Source organism: Macaca nemestrina, chromosome 1, assembly GCF_043159975.1.
Source record: "Macaca nemestrina isolate mMacNem1 chromosome 1, mMacNem.hap1, whole genome shotgun sequence".
Classification (NCBI taxonomy): domain Eukaryota; kingdom Metazoa; phylum Chordata; class Mammalia; order Primates; family Cercopithecidae; genus Macaca; species Macaca nemestrina.
Window position 1 is genome coordinate 149,555,101 of NC_092125.1, and position 24,401 is coordinate 149,579,501.

Consider the following 24,401-nt stretch of genomic DNA (forward strand, 5'->3'; position numbering starts at 1 on the left):
TTGGTAGTAAAGTCCTGATTTGCAGCAGAAAATTTTAAATTTGCAAACTAGCAAGCAATCTGTAGTTTATCTGTGTGGGCTTCATAAAACTTCCCTAGGCTCTTGCTTCTGTGCCACCCTGCCCCCTCCACCAGGTGGGAGATGGAGAAGGGAAACAGGAAAGGAAGGGGAAGGTGGAAGGAGTGTGACGTCTCCTGGGGTGCCGCAGCACGTGTTCAAGAGCCCAGTATAATGCACTTGGGCCCATGGCCACCCAGTTACCATTCTAGCGGAATGTGAACTTGATTGACAGATTTTGTAGGCAAGATATAACCTTTACACTAATATAATATGTTTAATTTCAGATAGTGATAGAAACATAAGCTGGTGAAAGACAACAAACTTATAGAGGAATCACAAAAACAACTCCTCAAGGGCCAAGCAACAATTAGATGAAAAGAAGGGTTTAATCCCCCAAGTCAACCAGTTCAGCCTACTCTCCCAGCTGATTCTACACCTCGATAGGCAGATATCCCAGTTTGTAAGTCTGGAGTGTTTGCAGCCATGCTTCCATCGTTTCTTCATGATGTTTGTGCCTCCTTGACAACCTATTCTTGCTTACTCTTAATCTGATTCAGCCACCTGAAATTTCTGTCTTTCAGTATTGGTTCATAGAGCATAATATGATATCATATGATAATAATACTCATACAGCAGAGGGAGGAGCTATGATCCATTCCATAATTAGTGTCTTAATATTCAAAATGACAAACTTGTTGAGACCACCACTGTTCCAAGTCCCGAATCTGAGCTGGTTAGAAACAGATGACAGTTATCATTTCTACAAAATCAATCTCTTCATTGGAAAAAGAAGTAGGTAATTGTAATATACATTTTCTTAATGTTCCAAAGATTCATTGGATAGCATCTTCCCCACAGAAGACCTCAACCATGCGGCAGAGGATTCTTAAAAATGATACATTTTATTTCAATGCACTTAATTAAATGCATACAATTTAAAATTTTAAGTATTAATACATTTGAATTTATTATAAAAATAATAGTAAAATATTAGGTTGGTGCAAAAGTAATCTTAGTTTTTGCCATTAAAAGTAATGCAAAAATTGCAATTACTTTTGCACCAACTTAATAAAACAAAAATGAATGTGATAAATTTTATTCTGCTTTCATAGGAGAGCCCAGTGTAAATAATAGCACACACTCCTTGGCTAATTTCAGTCAACCTCTTTTTAAACTTCTAAATGATATGTACATTGACATTATTATTAATATTGATTAATGTTAATTATGACCTATCACTTTATAAAGCTCTCAATCAAAACCACGCTGAAAAACAGCACAGTTTCATAATTCTGACTCCTCACAGAATGGCATCCCAAAAACACTCAGGAAAATCCCCAGCTATGGAAAGGTACTGCATGTCTTTAGTGACTCTGAAATGGAAAAGATATGGACAGAGACCTGGAAGGATACACCAGACTGGTCCTCTGTCCTTTGAGGGGATTTAGAGTATCTTTTCTTACAACCTTGGGGCAAAGTGCTCCAGTGAGTGATGCCAGAATGCAAACACACGAAAGAAAGAATTGCCTGTATGTCCTGTTACCATTAAAAAAAAAAAAAAAACCACTTATTAGCTGGGTGTGGTGGTTCACACCTATAATTCCAGCACTTTCAGAGACTGAGGCAGGTGGATTACCTGAGGTCGGGAGTTCAAGACCAGCCTCACCAACATGGAGAAACCGCGTCTCTACTAAAAATACAAAATTAGCTGAGTGTGGTGGTGCATGCCTGTAATCCTAGCTAATCGGGAGACTGAGGCGGGAGAATCACTTGAACCCAGGAGGTGGAGGTTGCGGTGAACCTGGATTGCACCATTGCACTCCAGCCTGGGCGACAAGAGCGAAACTCCATCTCAAAAATAAAACAAACAAACAAAACAACAACAACAACAAAAAACCATTTATAAAACCCAAAAATTTAAGCTGCCTATAATCTCATCTCACAAGAGATGAGCTAAGGGTAAAAGCTCTCTCTACTCCTTTCCCTGAAGGAAAATAGCATTAATCTCCCCATTAATGACTTCAGTAAAATGATGATAGAGGAGCAATTCAATAATGTCTCAACTTGCATTAATTTGAGAGATATATATAGGAGGGGTAAAAATAAAATGGCTTCTTAGAATTGTCAGAAAAGAAATACTAGAAAATACGGTAGAACTGGAGCAAGATCTGAATCATCTCCAAGATGAATTAAAAAATTGTTCAGAGGCCGGGTGTGGTGGCTCATGCCTGTAATCCCAGTACTTTGGGAGACTGAGGCGGGTGGATCACGAGGTCAGGAGATCAAAACCATCGTGGCCAACGCAGTGAAACCCCATCTCTATTGAAAATACGAAAATAAGCCAGGTGTGGTGGCCGGTGCCTGTAGTCCCAGCTACTCGGGAGGCTGAGGCAGGAGAATCGCTTGAATCTGGGAGGCCGAGGCTTCAGTGAGCCGAGATCTACCCCTGCACTGCAGCCTGGGCAACAGAGCAAGACTCTGTCTAAAAAAAAATTGTTCAGAGAAAAAGGGAAAAACATCTGTGTTCTTAAACCTTATATCTTTAGGCCTTCCGTTATGGTACACGGTGAAAATGGAAGGCTTTATTCTCCTAATTAGTGCTCCCTGCAGCAAACCAAAGACGACTGTATCATTTGTTCATTAAAGTAAGAAGCCAGACAGACAGTAAGAAAAACTTGACTTGGGGGATTTTTGCCTTTTCTGAGCTGGACATTTAAAAAATTTGGTATTGTTCTAGTAAAACCTCCTACTGTGAGGTGACATCCACAGTATTTTAATCAGGTACCCAGGATTTACTTTAATCAGTTATGGTAAGACACATAGACACAGAAATCAGGTAGCCAGGATTTACTTTAATCAGGTATTGTAAGACACAAAGACACAGAAATGATGGTCATGAAGGAAGAATTTACACTCACAGGTCCCTAGACATAGGAGGAACAGCTGTCTTACCACACAGGGCTATATGGGGAAGTACCATGGTTGGTTAGTAAGTTTAGGATTGGCTAGTTTAAATTATTTCCACAGTCTCCGGGGCATAGCATTGTCCTTAGTTGTCTGGTACTTGAATCTGGGTTGACTAGGGTAGGTGAATAGTGGTACTGGGTGTAAGACGCTGTTAAAGGAGGTAGGTGAGGATTGTTTGGTTCCTACATGAGAGATGTGCAGGCAGGTGAGCTGCATGCCATCTAAGAACTAGCTATCCCTGGGAGGGGCTGCCCTTCTAGGGTCAGCAAGTCCCCATATGTCAAAACATCAAATACAAAACTAGAAAACATGATTATTACATGAAAGCATGTCATACTTCATAAATTACTCTATGAAAAGATGCAGTCATAATTTGTATTGAAAATATACAAAACTTTGAAAAACATTAAAGTCCTCATCAGTATGCAGAATTTATAGTTTCATTATAACTGCAAATTTATTTTCTTTAACACCATTTGGCAGTAGTTCCTATACAAGTGTAAATACTGCAAAACTTGTTATTTATACTCTTTTATCTCACTTGTTACATTCAAAAGTTTGTATAATGGTATGTTTGGCTCAATGCAAATTATTTAAAAAACTAACCACTATATACATTTAAAAATACTCTATTAACAGAAAATGACATGATTCTCATATTAAATTTTCAGTTTGGCAAAAAAATATTAGCTCAAAAACCTGGTACAGTAAAACAATATTATGATTGCTCATTATTTTTAAAAGTCTATATTTCCAGGTTTTTAAGATGACCAGTCAAATAAGACTCATTGACAGCTGCCAGTCTGTCAGGACTATACGACCACTCTACAATCAGGTGTGTCTAGTCTAGGGATAGCAGATGGGTCTCCTTTAATTCATCTTGGAGATGATTCAGATCTTGCTCCAATTCTACTGTATTTTCTAGTATTCATTTTCTGAGAATCCTAAGAAGCCAATTTATTTTTACCCCTCCTATATATATATATATCTCCAATTAATGCAGGTTGAGATATTATTGAATTGCTCCTCTGACATCATTTTACTGAAGTCATTAATGGGGAGATTAATGATATTTTTTTTCAGGTAAAGGAATAGAGAGAGCTTTTGCCCCTAGCTCATCTCTTGTGAGATGAGATTACAGGCAGCTTAAATTTTTGGGTTTTATAAATGGTTTGTTGTTATTGTTGTTGTTTTGTTTGTTTGTTTTATTTTTGAGATGGAGTTTCGCTCTTGTTGCCCAGGCTGGAGTGCAATGGTGCAATCCAGGCTCACCGCGACCTCCACCTCCTGGGTTCAAGCGATTCTCCTGCCTCAGTCTCCTGAGTAGCTGGGATTACAGGCATGCGCCACCACACCCAACTAATTTTGTATTTTTAGTAGAGACGCGGTTTCTCCATGTTGGTGAGGCTGGTCTTGAACTCCCGACCTTACTGAGGAAGGTAAACAGTATTAACTTCTGGATATGTTCATGCCTCTTCTCCTGTCAGGCCATTAGTGTGGAGTTGGGTCAATCTAGTTAGGTGTTGAGTTGGATTTGGGTATTGTCTTTCATTTGTTGCTTTCAGTGCACCACAGTCTTCAAATTCCTTAAGTAGTTGTGCTACTACTACCTTGTACTCCTTGGGATAGAAAAAAGTATTTTCTTTCATTGTTTTTGCTCCTCCCTCAGCTTTCAGTCATTTTTGCACACCTGCGCTGCAGAGAGAATTACTCTCTATACTCTTGCTTCCCCTTCTTCAATGGTATAATGCTGTTCCAGGGAGGAGCTCCCTGTTGTCCTGTTCCAGCTTCATTCTTAGTCAGGCCTTGTGCAGCTGACCTTCAGGGTGGCACTTTCTCACTATTCTTGCATGGCCTCCAAGTGGCAGTGAAACTGTCTTGTTCTGGGATTGGTTTTGTGCGGGAGTATCCTGCCTCTCCTCCACTGCCAGCAGACTTCTCATTAGTAGGGGTACAAGACACAGGGCCTAAGATGGTTTCTTGCCTCTCCCCAAGAGGGAGATGCATTTTGGTTCTACTCTTTCCCTGTGAAATGGGCCTTTGGTTGCAGGAAAGAAGGTTTGCTGCTCCTTTCCCAGTTATTTAAGGTGTTTGCTTCATAGAAGAAAAGGAACCAAAAGCAAGTCAGGTCTTGTGCCCATCCCCTAACAGTCACCAATCACTTCCTTCACACCTGAGCCAGTGAGGTGAGCCTTTCAGACCTCATTCTTTTTGTGAGCGCCCTGCGGTGGGCTGTGAAAAAAAGTCCAAGTGCGAGTGAAGTCTCTCTTTGTTTCTGAGATGCTCAATTATCCCAAACTCACATGCTGTCCTATATATGGCTTAATTTTATTTTACATTTATTTTAGATCATTTTTGATTACCCACTTATATGATGACCACCAGTTTTTCCCATACTTTGCCAGAGGTCTAAAGGTTCATGTGCTCCGTCTCTTTTTGAAGGAATCTGTCTTGCTTTGGAATTCAGGTTACTCAATTCAGTTGCCTAGTGATTGTAGTTTTCTGAAGTGCTTGGGGCAGGTTATGCTTTTATAGATTAATCAGCTTTTTCCGTGTTTTTAGACTTAGTGTGATAATCCTTACCACACTAACTTTGTATCAAATATCTTAAAAGGAAACTGAAATTTTTCATTCTTCAGTTTTAAGTAATAGAAATCAGTTCTGGATAACTTAAGCTAAAAAGACCCTTATATTGATATTGGAGCACTAACCAAACCCACAGGTAAGTGAAAGAAAGAGGTTCAGGCCAGCGGCTGTGGCTCACACTTGTAATCTCTGCATTATAAGAGGCTGAGATGGGAGGATTCCTTGAGACCAGGAGTTTGAGAACAGCCTGGTCAACATAGCAAGATCCCATCTCTGTGAAAACATTAAAAAACAATTAGCTGGATGTGGTGGCATGTGCCTATAGTCTTAGCTACTTGGGAAGCTGAGGTGGGAGGATCACTTGAGCCTAGGGGTTTGAGGTTACAGTGAACTGTGATTGTGCCACTGCACTCCAGTCTGGGCAATACCGTGAGACCCTGTCTCTTAAAAGAAAGAAACGATCGGGTGCGGTGGCTCATGCCTGTAATCCCAGCCCTATGGGAGGCTGAGGCGGGCGGATCACGAGGTCAGGAGATTGAGACCATCCTGGCTAACACGGTGAAACCCCGTCTCTACCAAAAATAATAAAAAATTAGCTGCGTGTAGTGGCGGGCGCCTGTACTCCCAGCTACTCAGGAGGCTGAGGCAGGAGAATGGCGTGAACCCGGGAGGCGGAGTTTGCGGTGAGTCGAGATCGCGCCACTGCACTCCAGCCTGGGCGACAGAGCGAGACTCCGTCTCAAAAAAAAAAAAAAAAAAGAAAAAAAAGAAACAAACAATAAACAGAAAAAGGTTAAAAATTACACAAGAACCAGGATACTTTCAAGGGTCTAGTCAACAAGGATTATTTTAACTATCTTGTTAGGGTACCTTGACTAAAAGGAATGAACTCCAGCTCTCCCAGGTACTCCAGATTTAAAGTCTTGGGAGTATTTCTGATAACCAGCTTAGTCCTCACGCTTATCCATTGGTTTCAGGAAGACACAATGGAGAATAGGTAACATACCAAGATAGTTGTTATATCACTGGAGTAATGTGAATGGATTCTGGGTAGGTCAGACAAAATAATTTTGCAGTAGGCCTACAGATTTCAATTAGTTGTAATCCAGATTTCATCCATTCATTCATTCATTCATTCATTCATTCACTCAACAAACATTTATTTGGTATTTGTTATATGAAAGGCAATGTTATTGTTGGAATTACAGACAAACAAACACCAAATAAAGAACATATATTAATTAAATTACTATTTTTTTGTGCTTTATTTCTTGGTTTTATTCTTGAATATTTAGGTAATAATGAATGTGTAAAATGCTTATCTTTTGTTTTGGCAATGAGTAATAAGGGAAGGTAGCGAATAATACTAGGGTAACTATTTCACACACTGAAAATGCAAAATCATCATGTGGATTATTATATGATACTTTAAGGAAAAGTGATAGCTTAGATTTTGGAAAACAAATGCTCTGTATATTGTAAAATTACTTCTTTTTCTTCTTATAATTAGATGAATTTCAATGATTGTTTTCTATGCCTGAGAATATTATGAGATCTATATTAGTCTTGGCAGTGACTTAAGGCAAAAGAGTAAGGTCAAAGGTAGTACAGAACTACATTTGATGGGATTATTTATTGTGAGTCAGGATTTCATTCCTTGTGCTTCTAATAAAATTATCTTGGAATCTGAGAGTGAACCAAAATGCTAGCAAGTTTAATGTTGTATTATTCTCTTGGCAAATGGAATGATTTTCCTAAGGAATTGGCCTGAGGATGAAATATTGTATGTCTGGAATACTTGAGTCCCCAAATGTGATGAACTATACTGGTTTCTCTTCCTTAATGAGGAAGATAAGCCAGAAATCAGAAAGAAATGGATTTAGACAAATTGAGTTTTGAATCTCACTTTGCTTTGTAACCTGAGGAAGTTGTTTGATAAATTGAAAATTTTACTTTCCTTATCTATAAGTTGGATGTAACATGACCTTCTAATGAGAATTAAATGAAGTATTTTGTACAGAGTATTGTGCTTACTGAAAGTTCAGTAAAAAATAACTATCATTCTTAGCTATTTTACTATAATAATCTACCAAGCCTGTAGCTTCTGTGGGTGATTTAGGTTTAATTGCTTACATTTTTTTAATGAAGAAAAATTTGATGCACTGAGTCCTGTTATTAACACACATTGACTTACTATAATTATCAACCAGAAATTTTAGTCTCACTCTTAAAATAATCAGACTTGCAAATTACAGTTATAAAAAGATGGTATCCATTGCTGGGAGTAACAAACAGAAAGCCTTAAGCCACATCCCTGAAAGACTGAAGAAGTGAAGATTGCAGTGGATAAGAAGAGCCATGTTCCTTCTTCAGATCATATCAGCTGAGTATGGGAGCCATGCAGAAGATCAGAGATCACTCTTTGCCTGAGGGACTAACGAGTGTGTAGTCCTCACAATGTACCATAAAAATCATAAAGCCATAATCAGTAGAACAAATATTTAAGGGTTTGCCTTTTTCATGTGCTTTGTTTGTAATTTGAGTCTTTCCTTCCATAAATCACATTATGGGTTATGAGCTAGATGAATTAGTTTAATCCTTGGTCCAATTATTGATTTCTTATGGGACCAAGTTTCCTTCATGGTTGGATTTTGATTATAAAATTATGTTTCCTCAAACTTCAGCTGTTGGGGGTAAATGGAGACACAGTAACTACCAGTTGTTAACCTTGGTTCTTTCTGTATCTTCTGAGATATCTTGAGTTCCACTTAGCATGTTCTCTAGTTATTTCAGGGAGAGGAATGGGGCTGATGGGGAATTGCTCAACTCAGGATGCTCGTTCACCATGGAGGATCATGAGTCTCCCCTCTGCTTGAGATTCCAGGAAATCAGAGTCTGCTGCTGCCTCCTGTGCCACTTCTCCCCTAGTTTGCTGGTGCTCCTAATGTCAATGATAAGTTACTGCTCACAGAAATGGGAACAACTGAAATTAGAACAAATAAACAGCAACAACCCAAAAATTAAACAAAAAGACTCACCCATCTTTGTCATGGAGTTCCCAGGTGTTTTGTGCTTTCCGTGTCTTACTGAGTTTCCAATAAAACGGGCTCTTTAGTGTTGCTGGACTAACATCTTCCAAGGACTTAAACCTGGGAGCTGGGATGGAGGACATTGTGAGCAATAGATATCCAACTCTATTCAAATCATCCCTTCCTTCTGGCACAAAGTCATGGTTATTGAAACAAATTTGTGTGCCTGCCCTTTTATCCCTTAGAATGAGTTCTGGTTTTTTTTTTTTTTTTTTTTTTTTTTTTTAACCGGGAAACTCCTCAGACCCTTATTCAGATATATTCTTGGCAGACATTAGTCTTCCAGACAAGCCCTAACTTATCTTCAAAGCATGGACTACCTAGAGCTCTGTAAATGCTAGCTTCATTGTTCTTTATGTATCTTTTTTATAAGATGAAAATAGGTGTTAGAACATGCAACATGCAATAATAACTAATACAGACAGCCTGGCTCTATGTAGGTAGTAAAATAGATCATGCAGATTAGATTTTTTTTACTTCTGCCTCCACATCTCAGCATCCATCATGTAAGAACCATAGAACCACCATTCTGGGTAAATATTGACTGGGACTAAATCTTCATGGCCTGGTGGAGGGGAGATTCAAACAAAAGTTAATTTGAGTTATAGAAAAACACAGTTAGGCCTAAGGAAGATTGGGTCATATGTTGACACAAACGCAGCTCCCTTCATCCTCAGCTCTAAGGTGTCTGTCTCTCAGAAGTCTAGTGGCAGCTGGCTTCCATGTGCAACTGGGTAGAAGTGAGGTCTCAGGATCTGTTGGGATTCTAGCAGATGGAACCTGGTCCAATGCTTTGTCTCCCAAAGGATCGGCAAAGAGCAATATCAGGGACTTAGTGAGGACAAAGAGCACTGGAGCCTAGGGAATGCTGGGTGGTTAGAGATCTGTAGATCTTTGGATAGAAGACAATGTTGGCTCAGATCTCCATACCTTCTTCACAAGGCCAAGAAAGAACTGTGCGGGAAGACTAGATCTTCCTGTTTCTCAGGCTCCGAAAGTATCAGGAGACTTGAGAGTAGGAAAGTTTCCTTCAAGACCTGGAGCAGGGTCTGGTGGCTTCTCTGCTTTCAACTGTAGGTGGAGAGGGCTTTATCTTTCACTGTCTGTGAGATTCCTGTCATTAAGCATCTGAGCTCCAATGAACTGATATAGAAAAATAACCTATCCAATGGCTCAGAGAAGAGCAGTAATCAGAGCAAACAAATAACTGTTAGAGTTAAAGGGGATAGTGACAACTTGAATTACTGTTAAAGAGTAGCATAAATAATTCTTTCTGAAACTGAAAACATGGCTTCCCAAATAAAAAATTCACAGAAAGAACTAAGGACAGGATAGTCTCTATAGAAATCTCAACTAAAGGTCTGAAAGATCAAGGTCTGATAAATACTTCAAAGCATAAGGCAAAAGAGCATGAACCTCAAAAAGAAATGAGAGCATGTTTTAAATTTCAAAAGGCAATAATTTAAAATAACCAGAAGAAAATTTCCTAGTTTAAGACCTAAGTGTGGTAAAATTCTTCTCTCTCTCTCTCTCTCTCCCCGCTTAGAGATAGGGTCTCACTATGTTGCCCAGGCTGGTCTTGAACTCCTGGCCTCAAATGATCCTCCCACCTAGGCCTCCCAAAGTGTTGGTGTACAGGTGTTAGCTACCACACCTGGCCCTTGTGGTAGAATTCTTGAATGTTAATGATATAGGGAAAAACTCACAAGTTTCAAGCAATAAGAACAAATTATCTACAATGAAAAAGTATTAGACTTGCGTCAGATTTCACATTTGTAATAATGGAAGCTAGAAACAAAAATTAACTAGTATCCATAGTTTAAGAATTGGACCCTAACCAAAGGATTCAGTACCTGGACAGGATATCATTCACCTCTCAACATAAAATAAAAATATTCATAGATACACAAGAAACAACTTATTACTTAGTATCTCATCACAGCAAAATCCATTAAAAAAGGCCTAAACTAACAGTAAATAGACCAGAATAGAAATCTTTAGAGATGGACCATGATGAAGAGAGAAGTAGAGCTGAAGGATAGGAGAGAAAGAATGTTGAAAAAGGAAGAAAGTGAAAATATTCTACAAGACTTGTCTTTTCAAATGGAGGAAAGAGGGGAAATATAGAACCCGTGATATGGTTTGGCTTTGTGTCCCCACCCAAATCTCATCTTGTAGTTCCCATAATCCGCATGAGTCATTGGGAGGGAACTGGTGGGAGGTAAGTGAAATATCAGGGTGGTTACCTCCCTGCTGTTCTCATAATAGGGGTTGACTTCTCACCAGATCTGACGGTTTTATTAGGGGCTTTCCTCCGACCTTCCCTTGGTACTTTTCTTTGCTGCTGCCACGCGAAGAAGGACGTTTTGACATCCCCCCCTGCAATGATTGTAAGTTTCCTGAGGCCTCCCCAGCCATGCTGAACTGTGCATTAGTTAAAACTCTTTCCTTTATAAATTACCCAGTCTTAGGCAGTTCTCTATAGCAGTATGAAAACTGCATAGCAGTATAAAAACGGACTAATACAACTATTAGGAAAATAATATCTTTCTTTCATATGATGGTCTGGTAATACTATCTTATTATAAGAGCAAGGGAAGGGAAGATAACAATTTATGAAACAAAAAAATCCTAGCAAGCTTGCAGATAAATGAGTAGAAAGGGGAATTAATGAAACTTGATCAGACTGGCAACCATAAAAAATGTAACAGGAAAAACAAGATAAGTACAAAGTAAGATGGGAAGAATAAAGTTACACATATCAGGCATTTCACAAAACGTGATACTCTCTTATTAAAAAAAGGCTTTAAAAAAGGCTTTTATTTAAAAAAGTAGATTCATGTTTTTTGAAAAATGCATACCTAAAATACAGTAATAAAAGAGGCTGAAGATAAAAGAAGAACCAAACCAAACAATGGAGAAGCACAGAAAAATATGAACAGAGGCAATTTTAATAGCAAACAATGCAGAATAGAAGGTTAAAGCTCTAAGTAATATAAGGAAAGATATTATCAAATGGATTATATGTTCTGTTTTTAGCAAACAAAATTAAAAAACTAAATAAGCCAAACTTTTAGGACGGCAAGGGGACATTTTATTTAAATTTAAAAAAGGAAATTAAAGAGCATGATAAAAATAATTGTTCTGGATTTTTCAGGGTGTCTCTCCCAGGAATGAAATAATTTTGACAAAAAAAGAAAAGCTGGCCGGGCGCAGTGGCTCAAGCCTGTAATCTCAGCACTTTGGGAGGCCGAGACGGGTGGATCACAAGGTCAGTAGATCGAGACCATCCTGGCTAACACGGTGAAACCCCGTCTCCACTAAAAAATACAAAAAAAACTAGCCGGGCGTGGTAGCGGGCGCCTGTAGTCCCAGCTACTTGGGAGGCTGAGGCAGGAGAATGGCATAGACCCGGGAGGCGGAGCTTGCGGTGAGCTGAGATCCGGCCACTGCACTCCAGCCTGGGCGACAGAGCGAGACTCCGTTTCAAAAAAAGAAAAGCTATGGAGACAACATAGAGTAAGTGAGTAATACAATTACTAAACTTGACATGTTAAACGTTGTCATAGTCCATTCAGGCTGCTATAACAAAATACCACTTTCTGGGGCTGGAAAGTTCAAGGTCAAGGTGCCAGCAGAAGGCATGCTTTCTGGTTCATATATGATGCTTTCTCCCTGGTGTCCTCACATGATGGGCAGGGCAGGGCAGCTGGCTGGGGCCTCTTTTATAAGGAATTAATTTCATTCATGAGGGCTCTGCCCTCATGACCTAATCATCTTCCAATGGCCCTACCTTCTAACAAAATCACATTGATAATTAGGTTTCAACATATGAATTTTTGGGGTACATAAACTTTCAGACTATGGCACTTTTTTTTTGAGATAGGGTCTCACTCTGTCACCCAGACTGAGTGCAGTGGTGCGATCGTCGTTCAGTGTAACTTCGAACTTCTGGGCTCAAGGGATCCTTCCACCTCAGTCTCCCAAGTAAATGGGACTACAGGTGTCCCAATTTTTTTGTAGAAACAGAGTCTCACTTTGTTGCTTAGGTTGGTTTTGAACTCCTGCCTTCAAGGTTTGCTCCTGCCTTGGCATCTCAAAGTGTTGGGATTACAGGCATGAGCACATATTAATATAGAACATTTATTCCTTGAATACACACAGACACACACACACACGTATATAAACACACCTCCACCCACTCACCCACCACCTCCCACACACAGACACATATATAAATATATTTCATATTTCCCTAAAACTTTTACAAAACAAATCATGTGCTTAGTTGAAAGGAAAACCAAATTCAAAGAAGTAGAAAGCTTATAGGTTATGTCCTCTCACCACAGTCCAATAAAATAGATTGGAAATAAAGAAGCACATAATAAGACAAATCTTGTATGATAGAGGAAATTAAAGAATATGTAAATGTAAAGAAACATTGACAAATCAAACACTCTAAAAACAGTGGGGTACAGCAAAAACTGAACTCAGAGGAAAATGTGTTGCCTTTAATTATGGAAGCAGAAAGGTGAGTACAAAGGCATTAAGTAAGTAATGAGTCCATGCAAGAACAACAACAATAGCAAAAACAAAACAAAAGAAACTCTGAAGAGGGTATCAATAATGAAATTATTAAGATAGATAAAATGGTAGAAAAGAATGGTAAATTCAAAGATTGCTTCTTTAAAAAGACCAATAAAATAAACATCATGTGAACCTGCTAAGGAAAAGATAAGATCAAAATTAGACATGATCAATTGTGTGAAAGTAGGAAAGAGAGTAAAAGAATTCTAAGTAAATACTAAAGATGATTCTAGCAACACATTAGAAAAATAAAACCTAGAAGAAGTGAATACATTCCTAGGAAAATATACATGATCACAACTGACACAGAAGTGAAAAACTTGAATAGACCAATTATTACAGAAGAGCCTGGAGAAGTGATTAATGATCTGCTATTGAAGAAGGCTGCAGGCAGATGAATTCACAGCTGAATTTTTAATCTAACTATTAAAGAACAGATAATTCCAATATTATTTAAACTATTGTAAGTCTTAGAAAAAAAAATGGAAAGTTCTCCAGTTAACTTCATGAAGCCAGAATAACTTGAGTACCAAGGCCTAAGAAGGAGTAAAACAACAATTAAAAGTACAGGCTAATTTCATTTCTGAATATAGCCACCAAATGTTTAAATAACAGAGAATACAATAGAGGAATGAATCACAAGAATAACATGGCATGAAAAAATAGGCTTTATTAGAGGAATGAAAAGGCGGTTCAATATCAGGAAATCTAGTTACATATTGATTACATTAAAAATTAAAGGGAAAAAAGCCCAACCATTATCAACAAGTTGTGAAAAGGCATCAGATAAAAGTCAAGTGACTCTAAGCAAAATAGAATCAGAAAAAAATTCTTATATAATAAAGGAAAGCCCAATGGCTAACATCATCCTAAATCACAAAAATTAAATCGTTCACTTAAAATCTGGAATCAGGCATCACCACAGTCACTTACATTAGTGATTCTAAGAAATATAAATAAAATAACTGGTATAAATTATAATATATATATATATATATATATGTATTTTTATATATTTTATAACCAGTCTCACTCTGTTGCTCGGGGTGGAGCACAGTGGTGTGATCAAGGCTCACTGCAGCCTTGAACTCCTGGACTAAGGGATCTTCCCACATTGGCCTGCTGAGTAGCTGGGACTGTAAGCAGGCGTCACCATGCCCAGCTAATTTTTTATTTTTTGTAGAGACAGATCTCCTTATGTCACCCAGGCTGGTCTCAAATTCCTTGGGGTCAAGTGTCCCTTTCACGTCGGCCTTCCTAAGTGTTGGGATTAAGGCATAAGCCATTGTGCCCAGCCAGAAACAAAGTTCTTGATATTGCTGATATGCCTGTTTTCTTAGAAAATCCAAAGGACTCATGAAAAAACAAGTAATAAGATAATTTGGTGCACCGCATGAATACAAAATACATTACAGAAAGAGTCATCTCTCTGTTCTGGTAAAAGCCCCTAGAAAAGGAAATGGAAAGAACATTTCATTCAGAATACAAGTGCTGTACAAAATTTGGTATAAATTTGGTAGGAAAGTTAGAGAACATATATAAGCAAAATTATAAAAATATGACTGGGAAATGAAAAAATATAAACTAGAAAAGCTTATCTTCTTGGATGAAATTACTTACTGTTATGTAAATTCTCCAAAAATTAATAAAAAAGTCTAACGCAATACTGCTTTTTGTCTTATATAAAATGCCATATAATAATTAAAAAGGGCCTAAAGTCTAATATCTATACATAAAAGTAATTTTGAATGAGTATCATTTTAAATTTGGGGCTCTTTGAAGATTTGTTGAGAATGATCAAAACAACACTGAGAAAAAATTCTAAGCCCTTTAATAAATGCATTTTATATGATAAATGTAAAATTACATAAAGTAGGTTTTAAATACCAGCCTCTCATTTCCTTCTCAATAAAAGATGGGAGTAAGGGGTTAAGTCTAGAAGGCTGAATTTTTTTTTTGTAGGCCCCATATTATTTTTGTCCAGTATGGTCTGGTCAAGCTTGGCTGTATGTTAGAACGACCTACAGAACTTCTTAAGGATCTAGTTTCCAGAGTCTCATGCAAGAGTTCCTGCAATCATAATTTTGTAGCAAGAATTTTAGGCACCACTGGTCAAGTTTATGCTACAGGGTTCACTTACTCTTAAATTCAGGGTCTCTTTTCTGAGCACAGAAACCTAGAAAAGGGTATCCAGTGTTTCCATTGGGAAGACTGTCATTTAAATCTTCTGTGGGAAATGACTCATTTCCTCTTAGAAATGAGAGTTGAAAACAGGTTTTTAAAAATAAGTGAAAAATAGATTTTCTACTGCAGAGACACATGCAATGTACATGTTGTTCTCCATAGCAGGAGACAATAAAAGTATGCTGATATTCATGTCATGTGTTGGTTAGAGTTTGAAATCCAGCTTTGTCTCTTTCCAGATGTGCTACCTTTCACAAATTAATACACCCTTGTAATTCTCAGTTTCTTCATTTATAAAATGGGAGTGATGATACGACTTACTTCACATAATACTAGTTACTCACTCAAACACTAATGGTTTAATGAGTGTTAGCTAAATGCAAACAGAAACAACACGATTAAACACTCTCTTCAGCAAGAGTAAGTTGAGAGGTTAATGTCACCACATGCTTTAGTAAGAGACCAACACATAGCAGGTAATTGAATATCTTGCATCAAGATTTAACATTATGTGGCTCCAGTGAAGTTTTATCAAAGGCATTAAGTATTATCTTTCTCTCTAGCTCTCTTCTTATTAGTATCATTTAAAAAGTAATATTGGAATGTTCCCAGATCACGCTAGTTTGTGAATACAAATGAGTTTATGTTAATATCGGTGCCTAAATAAGGTTTAACAATCATCTTAAGTTTAATAATCATTCCCTTGACCCTGCACTGCCTCCCTAGGCTCCATCATTTGGGGCAAGAAATCCTCAGCAGTGTCTTTCAGGTGCTCAGGAGTAATAACACTCCTGCTTTACTGCTTTGGGCTCCTACTTAAGTTACCTTGACCCTGTATTGGCCACCAGTGTGGCCTCACTGGGCAGATCAGTTCCTATTGCTGGCAAGGCTGTATGGAGGTCTATTGCAGGTTGGGTGAGAGAATGACTGTCTTGCCAGCTCTGCGCTATCCTTTGTCACCAGGCCTAAAGTAGTACTTCTTATAACTTAAATTTCACAAAGTCATCTGTGGGGAAGATGATTATTTAGCTTCTGACCCTAAGTTCTTTCCACAGCAGGCTCAAAACCATGTGAGGACTTTGAGGAAAGCAGGGAATGCAGGCGTCACACCATTCCTTCCACTTCTTTTGACAATTTCCCAAGGCTGCCAGCACAAAAATTCCCCTCTCTTCATTCAGAAACGTATGTTCTAACAATGTCAACTTAAACAAATAGATTGCTGCAGATGTCACAGGCCCATCAGGACCACAAATCATAAGGTTCTAAATCCCTTTCTATATCCCTATCATCTGACATCTGACATCTGACATAAAGCACTAATTCAGAAGACACCTCATCCACCTGTGTTCTGTTCCTGTTGTTGCCTTTGAAAGAGAAACAACTGCACATGGAGAGAAGAATCACACATTTCTGAGCCTGAGGCCAGTCTGGTCACTGGGGATCCAATGCTCCAGCTCCCTGGCAACATGGAGCTTTGGGGATTTCTGTTGTGCTGGTGCTGATGTGTGAACTTTTACAACAACCATTAACATAATAACAATGTCATATCATACGGAAACAATTTAATTTTATTCCTGATTTCTCAAAAAGCTTTCTTGAGGTGATGTTAAGTGTTACTAATACCTCTGTTACTTAAACATTTTTTTTGATAAGGTATATGAGGATCCATGATAATAGGTTCATTGAAAAATTCTTGACCCTTCCGGGAATGGAAGAGTGATAACATGTAACACGGTAATAGTGTATGCGTAGTGTAAAGCAAAGTGTAATATAGTGAAAATGATGATGTAAAGATGATTAACAAGAAGGCAGTGGAGAATTCCTCTTCACCCTCATGTGACCCTGACAGTGTATTGTGATACTGATGTTCGGTTAGTTCTGTGTGAAGTCCAGCTTCTTCTTTCTGATCACTCTTTTTGCCTCAGGGTGGTGCCTACCCTAGACACCTAACTGCCCCCTCTCCACTCTAAAACCCCTTCTCACAAAGGAAGGATAAACAGACTCACATTCAAGTTGCAATCAGATGTGACATGGTTTAATGTATACCGTTCCCAGAGGCATTCTAGGAGAAAGGAACAAGTCAAAAACTCCAGGTGGCAATGTCTGCTCTGCAGCTTATGATCGTGAGATTTTAACCCAGCACGACAAACCCGGAGCCCAGTTTCTCACCAGTGTCCTTTATGAGAATATGCCCTCACTGGGCAGATCAGTTCCTATTGCTGGCAAGGTTTTATGGAGGTCTATTGCAGGTTACCAATCTCACAGGATTTTTTAGAAGAATAAATGAAGAAATGAAAATGAGACTATTCTCAGTACTATGGTCTATAGAAAGTGCTGAATTTATGTTGATTTACTCAATAAAGGACAAAACTTTAAATTATGAAATTTTATTTGGGATGCACTGGGAGGGTCCTTTTTTTTTTTTTCTACGTTTAATCACATTTTATAGGTAGTTGCCAATTCTGTTCTATCTTTTCTTTTTTTCTACAGGGAAAACTGTACACTTGTCCTGATCTTCACCATGGTCTGAAATAAACCTGTGTGAGCCCGGTGTGACAGAAGCAGGGACCACAAAAGTCTAAGGAATTCATGTGTTGGGACTCCTTCCAGTTCTATACAATTCATTTTATGAGAAGACATGATTGCCTTCCCGTTTTCAAGACACTCAACTCTAAAATGGTGAACAGTGAACCTCAAATATTCTTTAATTTCTGCAATAATCTTTTGTAAATCTTTATCTCGAAATGGCTTTCTAAATCTACAATTTTTACAACTGCCGTGGTTCACCACTTGCTTAGCAGGAACTCTAGGTCCGAGCTGTCCCTCAGCACCTGCGGGATGGGGCCCCACCTGATTTCATTTCCTAACTTTCGAGCTGGCCTCAGATACCCGTTTATTCTTTGCTTCACAAAGATGCTTAGATAAAAGAGCTGAAGACTCTCTTCAAAGGTTCAAGAAGCTCCACGTTTTGTGGGAAGATGTCTGCGGTCAGACAGGCAGGGGGATTGGGCGCCTCGGGGCCGGGAGGTAGCGAGAGGTGGGAGGAGGCGCTGAGGCCAACGCCTCTCGCATCTCTGAGGAGGGGCGCCGCCCAGGCGCTCGCGTTGCTAAGTCCTCTGTTTGCCGCGTTCTAAAGGAGCCCCGAGCGGGACCAAGGCAAAAGGGGAGGGGGGTGTGTGGCGCGGGAAAGCTCGAACAGCGTCTTCAGTAAACCCCCAGAAGAGGCAGTGGCCCCTTCGTTGATTACTCCTGTATACAAGACCTCCTGACTCCAAGGGGGCAGAGGATTCCCCGAGTCCTCGGTTCCTCCCAACCATCGCCGGCCCCAGGCGCCCGCGCCTCTCGGAACGTCGTGCACCCCCGGCCGCAGCAGGCGAATGGTCTGGCCCGTCGGTAGCCGCCACCCGCTTGGGCAGCGACAGCTGTTCCAGGCGCTCCGTGTCGAGCACCGGAGTCCCGAGCCGTGGCTGCCACTGGCGGTGGGCGGGCGGAGGAGAGCACCGGACCACCAGCGCAGGCTGCCGAGTCCGGGCGGCCGCCTGCGTGGAAGCCGCGAGACGCGGGAACAGCTGGGGGACCCCCCGCAGCGGGGACGCGAGGACCCGGGCTGGGCTTTCCTCACCCTGGTGAGTACCTGCTGCCGCCATCCTCTCCCGACCACCTTCCATGTCCCCACGCCCCCAAAGGCTCCACCGCGCCCCTCTTTCTGTGCCCCCGTCCCCGGACTGTCACTGCTCTGGGGACACCGTCCCCGCTGGGAGCCGCGGAGCCGGGAGCTGCTGCGTTCGTGCAAATGATTCAGCACCATTCGTGCGCTGAGAGGTTTGAGCAGAATGGGGGAGGGAGAGGGCGGAGGGGACGGGGTCAGTTGCCGTGATCTCAGCTCAGTTTTTAGGCTCCAGATGGGAGACTCGGGCGGGCGGGGTCGGGTTGGGTGAACGAGGAGGCTCCCTGCTGGTTTATTCTGTAATTCCGTCGTTTTCCCACATTTTGGTATAAGCCTCCGCAAGTACGCGGGGCATTCTTGAAAGTGTGTCAGATTAATGCCCTTTTCAAACATGCGAGTGAAGTCTAGGGCCCTTGTAGATGTCTCTCACTTTTTACATGTCTTGCTCTATTGGATGCCTGACTCATGCCATCATCCTCTTTTATCACATCGCAGCGTTCCCTCAACTGATGTGAAAGATACCCTATGAAAGTTGTCTTGTATTCTGGATGGGTTTGATTGAACCTGCCATAGAAAGAAAAGATTTATGAGAGGTAGGAAATAGTACCTTCATAACCTAGGCACTTACTTTTATATATCATATTTTATTAAGTCATCATAATCCAGAACCAAATGTGTAAACTGAGGAGCAGGGAAGTTAAATTGCATTCTCAAGGTCACAACAGGAATTCGAATACAGGTTTTCCTGACTCTATAGTCCATGGACTTTCCACTGTATTAATGAAATGTGTCCAAGTGTGTGTGTGTGTGTGTGTGTATGCTCTATTATATACATATATACATATATATGCGCTCTATTAGATATTAAACATAGAATTAATTGAGGAGTACTCTTAACAGCAACAGCAACCTGTAAACTTTCTGCATATGCAATTATTGCTCCTTCAATATGAAAGAAAGATGTTTGAATCATGTGAAAAAATCTAGTTTCTTAGAAAGCATATGGCAAAAAATATGTGAACAACACTACATAGGAGAGTGAGGTCATAACAGGAGATGTTCAGCAAATTTTTGGCAGTGATATGTGGTGGATGCTCAAGTGTTGGAGATGTCGATTAAAAAAGTAAGAACTATGGAAATCTTTTTCTTTCTTAAATGTTAGGGAGACATTTACAGTTATAATAGTCAATTAGTTCATGAGGTATGCCACTGAACTGCACCCCACAATAGGGTGACAGGTGAACCCATACTAAGATAATGTTATTTGATTCATTACAACTCTGTGATTTTGCATAACAGGTGATAACTTCATTTTACAGACTAAGGAACAAAATTCAGAGAAGGTTCAAGACCACTCAATAAGCCATGGAATTTGGACAAGCCTTGATTCTTAGTTCAGAAATATGAGTGTTGTAGTAAAATGTAGTTCTTATATAGTGGGAAACTGAATTAGTTTGTTGTCACCCTGCCCTTCAGAGTCAACAATTATATTGACCTTCTATGCTTCTTCTGTAAAAATAATGGATGCTAGGTCTTTCTTTGCCTGTTGATGGGTTCTTTGACTTGCTTTCATTAGTGACTTATGGGTTTCTCTTAAGAAATGCATCTGTTGTTTATGTCTCAGGAGGCAGGTTGCTATCGTACAGATGCTCATTATCTCTAAATACTCACATAGTATTGATGGTAGGCAGGAACAGAGTCATCTTTGTCATTTCTAAAGTATTGAACCATTTACATTGGAGAATTCTTTTTCAAGTTAATAGGGATATTGATAAAGTCCACTGCCTAAATAAGGACATAAAATGGAGGCATAAATTTATATTTGTTGTTCAAACAAGAGTATTAGAAGTGGGGTCTTGTGAAGAGTCTTGAGTTTGATTCCTAAAAGGTCATTTCATTTTGCTCTTTACATGGCTATAATCTGTATCCTGAAAATCTTGCAGTCCAGTCTGTTTAATCCTAAGGGGGACAGCAGAACTGGTACGAATGAATAAGCAAAAATACAATACAATACCACTGCTATTAAAAAAAAAAAAAAAAAAGGAAAGTGCATGTCCTGGTGATGGATGGTCAGCAGCAACATTTTAAAACAGAGGCAGCACATTTTACTTAGATGACATCACTGAGGGTATGAATATAATACCAACTTGGCTTTAGAACTGCTCTCTCTCCTCTCTCTGTTTGTCCAATGACTACAGTCTGCAAACCATCTAAATTCCACACTTCAAGGAACTTAAAGTCTGGCAGGGGAAATTTTTACTTACATATGAGTAATTAACAAATAACTTAGAATTGGCTTAATACCAGAAAAAGGTGTTGCAGACCTAACTGCTGTAACAATACCTTAAGAGAAAGGAGAAATAGTAGAGCTTTGGATGATCAGAGGATCAGGAAAGTCTTCATGCGTTGAAGTGAGTTAAATCAGTCTCAGAGATTGGGAGGATTCTGATAGGCAAAGAGAATGCCAAATAAAGGTTCAGCTAAGAAGTGCTCATCTACTGTTTGGATACATGGTGAAAGGTGATGAAGAAACTTGAATGTCAGACAGTGAGATCTGTTTCTGTTCTGTTAATCATTTCTCTTTCTTACTTTCTCCATATCCTTTGCCCCGAGTCCCCTTCCAGGAAATGGTCTGTTTCCTGGGTACTAAAAGGATTGTCAACTAAACTCAGAAAAAGTTTTCTGTGCAAGTACAATTTTTCCTCTTCCAAAGGAACTTGCCTTTTAGCTCTGACCCCCATTAGAGAATTATGAACAATTTGAAAACTATAAGAATATAAAAAGGAAAAAAACACCCTCATAATCCCACCAACTAAAGACACTCACTATTCATTTTTGACATGTTTCTTTCCACTTTTTTCATGTGTAGTTTTAATTATGGTATCTATATTACTTTTATATTATTTTAAAATTTAAAATTCTATAACTTTAGTTTTCATTTAATTACAGTTGGGCTTAATACTAGGTTTAAAGTGCCTAAAAGCAGGCTTAAAAATGCCTACATAATTTTCCATTTGGTAGATGTATTATTCCCTAATCGTTCCTTATTGTCACTATTGATGACATCATAATAAACAATTATTGATGATAATAATAGCACTATGATGAACATCTTTGTGCATATGCTCTTTGTTGTGTTTTGAATATTAGTTCCTTAGCACCGAGTCTCAGAAATAAAATTTCTGGGTTAAAGGCTATGAGGTCTTGAAGTTGCACTTTTTAAAGCAAGTTTTGAAACTACTGAGTTCTTATATTAGGCCATTCTTGCATTGCTATAAATAAATACCTGAAACTAGGTAATTTATAAGAAAAGAGGTTTATTTGGCTCACAGTTCTGCAGGCTGTACTGGAAGCATAGCAGCATCTGCTTCTGGGGAGGCCTTAGAAAGCTTCCACCCATGTTGAAGGGGAAGGGGGAGCAGGCACGTCACATAACAGAAAGCAGGAACAAGAGAGAGAGTGAGGGGGTGGTGCCACACACCTTAAATAACCAGATCTTGTGAGAACTCAGAGTGAGTGCTCACTTATCACCAAAGGGATGCGCTAAGCCATTCATGATGGATATGTCCCCAGGATTCAAATAGTTCCCACCAGGCCCCACCTCCAACACTGGGGAATAAAATTCAACATGAGATTTGGATGGGGACCCATATCCAAACTATATCAATTCCCCATGTTCACTTTGGAACACTTATATGTCGATTATAGAATATTTGCATATTAATAATTAATAACACCCAATCTTGTCTGTGGCTCCTCAGGTTATACTCTTTCAGGCAACTTCTTTTGATTAGACTAAAGACTGATTAAATCATGGGGACTGGGAGAAAGGCAGGCAGTTGGTGTTACTGAGGAGAGAAGATACTAAGTTGGAGAACAGGCTTGGTGGGAGTGAGTAAGAGTTTATAGTCAGAGAAGGAGAATATGTGATAATGTGATAGACTACTTTCTGGTCCCAGTGTTGTATTTGTGGACTTCAGCTATAAACCTCTGCATTCCCTCACCCACAACACACATATCTATCTCCTTCAAATTTCAGCTTCTTCCATCCTCCTGTATCAGATTCCCAGTCTCCAGCTTTGGGGTCCTGATATTGCAAGGCACAGCTGTGAGCTCACTTTTGCACTCCAATTTGGGGAATTCACAAAGGTGAGAGCAGGAATTTGGGAACTCTGCTTAAGTCTGAGCAGAAGTCCTAGGTACAAGGTATAAGGTATGAGGGAGGGACACTTGACAGACATTAAAGACCTCTCCTGCCTCCCCTGTACATTTGCCAGAGATGACCTTTGAGCACAGTGATTGTCAGATGCATAAAGTTCCCAACATCTCTTTTCAGCATTCAGATGCTTCTCCTCCCCTTGTTCCCAGTATCCTTCCACCAGAGGAGATTCCCCTCATGGAGGGAGAGGGACTGCGCTTCAGTTTCCTCTATCCATTTTAGGGATACAGGGCCCTACTTTCTTGCAATGAGAAGGGCTGGGGCCCAGTGTTGGACAGGTACTTTGGGCTCCTGACTTGCTCCTCTAGGTTCTCACGTGAGCTTCCTCACTGTCCTGCCTCTACTCTCTTTCAAGGCTGGGAATCCATTGAGGTAGGCAGGCCATTAAGTGTCTATGAGAGCCAGTGGAAGCAGAACCAAGGCAGATGCATGTGCCTGAGGGCACAACTAGGGAACTGAGAGGCAGGTTCTTATGCTATGCTGTCTGTCTTGAGAGACTTGAAACAATGAAAACAAAAGCATCACATTATAAACCAAAAAGAGGATTCCCACCCCACTTTTCAAGTCCTGAAAGAGGACTTCTGATAGAAGCTGGACATTAACATAGGCAGAGTATTTTAGGCAGAATTTGTCCTGTGTTTAGTTGAAACCTATTTTTAAAAAGTTTGTAAGCTCTTAGAAGGTGGTAAATCCGTCTCCATTTCTCTCAGGCATTATCTGTGAAAGTTGAAGTGAGCTTAGCAAACATTTTTCCAGGAGTTAAGTTAAAGTAGAAAAGTTAAATAAGCTTGACTATTCTCCGCTAATCTTTATTTCTGTTATTTCCCATTTGACATTATCTGTTAACACACTTCTGCCCATAGTACACATGGTAGTTGACAGAGCCAAGGTATTGGAATTGTTTTGGCTCTGGGAAGGTGAGTGACAAGTAAAATATCCCCTTTTTACTTTCACTTTTTACTTGCAAGCAACTAGTTGGTTTATGTTTTCTTTGAAGGTTTAGAGTTAAGTAGTCCAGCATTCACTGGGTCTTCTCTGTGGC

General features: G+C 39.7%; 1 long non-coding RNA gene across 4 annotated transcripts; it reads right to left on the reverse strand.

Annotated features, from left to right (window-relative positions):
• Window positions 1–338: 338 nt before the first annotated feature.
• Window positions 339–18,456, reverse strand: LOC112426888 (uncharacterized). Of its 4 annotated transcripts, XR_011619405.1 has the most exons (4): window positions 18,324–18,456; window positions 17,480–17,535; window positions 8,652–8,769; window positions 7,420–8,574 (listed from the first exon to the last, which is right to left on the reverse strand). It is a non-coding gene; the product is annotated as an uncharacterized lncRNA (long non-coding RNA). The 4 variants fall into 4 exon arrangements; XR_011619406.1 differs by lacking the exons at window positions 7,420–8,574; window positions 17,480–17,535; window positions 18,324–18,456 and adding exons at window positions 339–790; window positions 16,511–16,669; XR_003018273.2 differs by lacking the exons at window positions 17,480–17,535; window positions 18,324–18,456 and adding an exon at window positions 16,511–16,669 and having other exon boundaries at window positions 7,452–8,574.
• Between the last annotated feature and the right edge of the window lie 5,945 nt (window positions 18,457–24,401).